The sequence below is a fragment of the Nannospalax galili genome, unplaced genomic scaffold, assembly GCF_000622305.1.
Source record: "Nannospalax galili isolate Female #2095 unplaced genomic scaffold, S.galili_v1.0 scaffold3846, whole genome shotgun sequence".
NCBI lineage: Eukaryota > Metazoa > Chordata > Mammalia > Rodentia > Spalacidae > Nannospalax > Nannospalax galili.
In genome coordinates, this window is record NW_008354028.1 from 33,326 (window position 1) to 39,023 (window position 5,698).

Sequence of the window (5,698 nt, forward strand, 5' to 3'; positions counted from 1 at the left end):
AAAGAAAGAAAGAAAGAAAGAAAAAGAAAAAGAAAAATGATAAAGTTATGGCTTCCGAAGATCAAGATTCTTGAAGTATATTTTAGACACTAACACTCTGTCAGGGGTATAGCTGTCAACGATTGTTTTTTTCCCATTCTGTAGATTGCCACTTCACTCAGTTGATGGTGTTCTTTGATTTACTGAAACTTTCTAGTTTTATGTGGTCTCATTTGTCGTTTTTTATACTAAATGACTGTGTTATAGAGGAGTACTGTTCAGAAAGTCCTTTTCTGTGACTATAAGTTCCAGTGTACTCCCTACTCACTTATCTATTTAATTCAGTGTTTATAGCCTTATGTTGAAGTTTTTGATCCATTTGGTGCTGAGTTTTGTCCATGCTGAGAGATAGGGATCTAGTTTCTTTCTTCTACATGCTCTTATCTAGTTTGACCAGAACCATTTGTTGAACAGCCTGTCTTTTCTCCAGCGCATGTTTTTAGATAGTTTGTAAGAATAGAATAGGACTCAGCATGTATGGTAGAGTGCATAAAGTTCCTTCAGGGGATGTCCCAACCCACGAGACAGTCAACGTGGGTACCTGGAGAGAGGAGAGGGGACTGAAAGGGACAAGAGACACGAAGAATGGAGACAAGACAGGCTTTCTGATCAAGTCTCATTTATTGATAGAAAAGGAACAGTTTTTATAGAGAAGGGAAGGGGGAAGTTGGCAGGGATAAATCTATTGAGGCAGAGTAATTTTATTAACAGAACACCATAGTAACATCACAATTCTATAGTAAGGCCACAAATCAATTATAAGGTTACACCTGCATGATTACAAAGTAATACAAAAAGTTTCTTAGGCAGTTCCACGAGAAATGAGGGAGTCTCTCAAGCGGTAAGTGCCTGAGTTAGAACAACATGTTTTTGAGGCTTTCAAGTGTGGTCATCAAACCAGGTCAGCCTTGATAGCCTTGATGTCTGGAAAACAGCTTTGCCAGGAATCAGGTCTTGCTATATTCTAGGGTGGGGGCCTACGGCTCTCCACAGGTCCCCCTTTCTTTTATATTTTAATAAAGAAGGGAAATGAGCCAAAACAATCCCTTAGGGAACCATGCCTGTCTTAGGTTGGAGAATTTCTACTGAAGCTTTACCTGTCATGTGCTAAGACAGCTGCTTTGGCTGCCCGCCTGCCTTAGGTAGCTATCAGCAATTCTCTCTTACCCATCTTTGGCTATCCGGTTCAGCTCTCAAGGGGATGACTGAAACATGTCGTCACGTGGCCTTTCAGGCTCACAGCGCTCCTCCCGATCTTTAAGTGCAAGCCTGAGATAATGTATTTGAATTGGCTTGTTCTTTAAGTGCAAGCCTGAGATAATGTATTTGAATCGACTTTGCTGTAAGATCATCAATCTGACTTTTAATGAAGGTGATAACCTTTACACGGCTTTGCTGTAAGATCATCAATCTGACTTTTAATGAAGGTGATAACCTTTACCCTAAGCTGTGCTCTGTGTTGAGGTTAGGCAGAGCCTAAGTCCCCCTCCAAGCAAACAAAAGGACCCTAAGGGGACAAACAGTGTACAGCACGGAAAGGCATTACATAAATGATTAAAACAACGGTGCACAAAGCACGTGGAACAATTAATGAATCATGGAGAGAATCATAGTATCACAGGCAAAGTCGAGAGAGAACGGTGGGTGCCAGGCGGTGGAAGCAGTCCATAGGAAACATGAACAGAGTCCAAAAACCCAGTCCAAAAATTGGGAACACAGGATGTGATGATGGATGGTGTAGTGATGACACAGGTGGCATAGAGTCTTGAGATGTTGTAAAGCGGATGAGGCACATAGGTACCCAAAATGCATTGTCAGCATTCTGCAGAAAGAACATAAACATGCCCTCTCCCCCAAATAAGGATAAGGGAGGATATCACAATTTGTCAGCTGTAGAGTGACCTAAAGGTGAAAACAAAGAGGGCAAGAGGAAACATAAGGACAGTTAGTTTGGTAGCGGTTACTGGAGACTGCCAGGAGCACAGTTTATAGTGCCTTGACCCTGTGGAGCAAAAGAGGTACGTATGTACCAAGCAGGTGTCCAAGGTAACATACAATATATTTACTCGTCAAAAAAATTTTTTTTACGGCTTGTCCACTAAAAGCCGCTGCCATGGCAAGTCTCTGCTGAAAAGACAAATTCATATCTGAACACAGGCATATATAACCAGTTAAATCAGTCCTTTTCCTGTAAGGCCTAATGGCTGCCTGGCAGGCAGGATTAGCATTTTTATATGCCAACTGTTTCACATAGTTAAGCCCTGCGTCAACATTTCTAAATATTTTCCCTGCTGTCGTCATTAACCGATGAACAAAATCTGCAAAAGTTTCATCAGATCCCTGCTTAACTGAAATGAGAGAAGCTCCCAGGTCCCCTTTGACCGGAAGTTTTCTCCATGCTTTCATGGCAGCAACTCAAATTTGTGTAAAAAGACCTGCGTCATGGTGCATCTGTCGTTCATTGGATTCATACTGGCCTCCACCTATTAAAATATCAAAATCCCATCCATTTCCAGTTTGTTGATTTTTTTTTCTAGCTGTTTCTTTACAGTTGTTATAATACTGATTTCTATAGCAAATAATCACCCCCAATAAGGGCTGCCTTTACCAGAGTATTCCAATCAATCGGAGTTAGCCATTTTTTAGCCTCTCCTTCCACAAGAGCCAAGGTATATGGAGCTGTAGCCCCATACTGCAACACAGCAGCCTTTAATTCTTTGATTACTTGGAATTTGTGTCCTCTAAGATGTCTCCATGTCTGCCCCAGGTCATCAACTGTTTCTGTTACGGGAAAAGCCTCCATATGGGAAGAAAATCTATCAGGGTCATTAAAGTCTCCTTTGTATAAATGGAGGCCGGGCCTTCGAGGATTGTGGCAAACTTTTTTCCTATCCACAACAGTTTTTTTTCTAAGTTTTTGTCAAGAGAAATCAAGTCAGGCGTGTCCTTGGGAGTATCCGGAATTTCCCTCAACTCTGACTGAGAACTACTTCTAAAAATCTCTTTAGCTTGGGCAACTGCCTCTACTGGCTCATGTCCATCTCTCTTATCTATTAACTCTCTTATTAAATTCCAATAAGAAAAAGCATAAACAGGAACCTTTTCAGGTCCAAACACTGTATAAAAGTCTTGTAATATCTGCCACACTCTTTTTTTTATCTTTTTATATCTATGACTCCCTCTTGAATCTGGGAGAACAAGCCTGGAGTATAGTTCATTTGTGTATCATTAGAATCAAAGTCTCCCCTTCCCATTAGCATATTAAAGGTCCAAGCTTCATTCTCAGTGTTAAAGTTTCTTTTAGCTGCCTCCCTACAGTTGTCGTAGTAGCACGATCGCCATAGGGGAAAATCTCCACCTGAAAGAAGCGCCTTAGCAAGCGTGTGCCAGTCTGAGGGAGTCAGCCATTGTTCTGCCAGCCCCTCCAGGAGAGTGATGGTATAGGGGGCAGTAGGGCCGTACTGGGCTACAGCGGTTTTTAACTCTTTCATCTCTGATAGTTTAAAGGGATGATGTTGCCGTGTGGGCTCATCATCGTCTTTTGGTGTGGTCTCAAAGACTGGGAAAACAGAGTGCAGCAGGGCGGGGAAAGCCACACCTTGCAAGGAATGTTTACTCTTAACTGATAGGTCTTGAAGACCCGCAAGCAGTTCTTGCTTTTGTTGTTCTAGGGCTAGCTGTTCTTTTAATAGAGCCACTTCATTTCTTAATTGGGTAATGAGGGGAGAAGTGGGGAATGCCTCGAGGGCAGGTAGAACTGTTGGGAGAGGATAAGGAGGGGGTGTGGAACACACCTCAAAAGGAGCCATGGACGCAGTGCCAGACTGGGGTATCATGACATCAGTGCTGGATTTAGGCTCTGATTTAACATTTTTGGGATTTGAAATCCTAGAACATATCTTGGGTGACGTTCCCTTGTCACTGTCAAGGGAGATGAGGTCTATCTCCTTAAGGGGAATTATTTTATCACTGGGAGGCTGCTGGTGGGGGCCTTGTAGGAGGCCTGGAGTTTGCTTTATGGCAGCCTTGGTGGAGAATTCATTTGAATCTATTAATTCCCTGATTAAGTTCCAGTAGGAAAAGGCTGTAACAGGAATTTTCTTGGGGCCAAAGACCTTATAGTAATCCTCTAAAGCATTTTTTACCCTTTTCCATCCTTTAATATCTATTATTCCTTCTTGGGGAAACCAAGGACAGGTTTCCTTAATGAATTTAAAGAATCTCAATAGATCCTCTATTTTGACTTTTACTCTTCGCATCTTTAAGGCTTCTTGTAACTGTTTAACATAAAGTTCATGCCTACTTATTTCTTGTCCCATAATCAGACGTCTGTACTTACTTCTGGTTGTAGCCGAGGCAGGTTCCCGCAGCGAGTCTAGAGTGAAAAATTCTTGTGGAACATTCCTTTGGGGACGTCTTTTTCCCTCACTGGATCTTCCGTATTCAGTCCTCACGCTGGGCGCCAGATGTCCCGACCTGCGAGACAGCCAACGTGGGTACCTGGAGAGAGGAGAGGGGACTGAAAGGGACAAGAGACACGAAGAATGGAGACAAGACAGGCTTTCTGATCAAGTCTCATTTATTGATAGAAAAGGAACAGTTTTTATAGAGAGGGGAAGGGGGAAGTTGGCAGGGATAAATCTATTGAGGCAGAGCAATTCTATTAACAGAACACCATAGTAACATCACAATTCTATAGTAAGGCCACAAATCAATTATAAGGTTACACCTGCATGATTACAAAGTAATACAAAAAGTTTCTTAGGCAGTTCCATGAGAAATGAGGGAGTCTCTCAAGCGGTAAGTGCCTGAGTTAGAACAACATGTTTGTGAGGCTTTCAAGTGTGGTCATCAAACCAGGTCAGCCTTGATGTGGCACCCCACATCGGGCGCCAGATGTCCCAACCCGCGAGACAGTCAACGTGGGTACCTGGAGAGAGGAGAGGGGACTGAAAGGGACAAGAGACACGAAGAATGGAGACAAGACAGGCTTTCTGATCAAGCCTCATTTATTGATAGAAAAGGAACAGTTTTTATAGAGAGGGGAAGGGGGAAGTTGGCAGGGATAAATCTATTGAGGCAGAGCAATTCTATTAACAGAACACCATAGTAACATCACAATTCTATAGTAAGGCCACAAATCAATTATAAGGTTACACCTACATGATTAAAAAGTAGTACAAAAAGTTTCTTAGGCAGTTCCATGAGAAATGAGGGAGTCTCTCAAGCGGTAAGTGCCCGAGTTAGAACAACATGTTTGTGAGGCTTTCAAGTATGGTCATCTGGTTAATCTCAAACCAGGTCAGCCTTGATGTCTGAAAAACAGCTTTGCCAGGAATCAGGTCTTGCTATATTCTGGGGTGGGGGCCTACGGCTTTCCACAGGGGGATGGCCGAGGCATGGATGGGGGAGGGGGACTGGGTTTGAGTATGAAAGTTGTATGAAATTTCAAAAGCTTAATTAAAAAATGTTTAAAAAAATCAGGTAGCTGTAAATTATGTAGTTAAATCTGGGTACTCAATTCTATTCCACTGGTTAATGTGTCGGTTTTATGCCAGTGTCATGTTTTTTTTTTTTCTTTTTTATTATCTCTAATATAATTTGTGATTAGGGATGGTAATTCTTCCAGCAGTTCTTGTATTGTTCAGGATTATTTTGG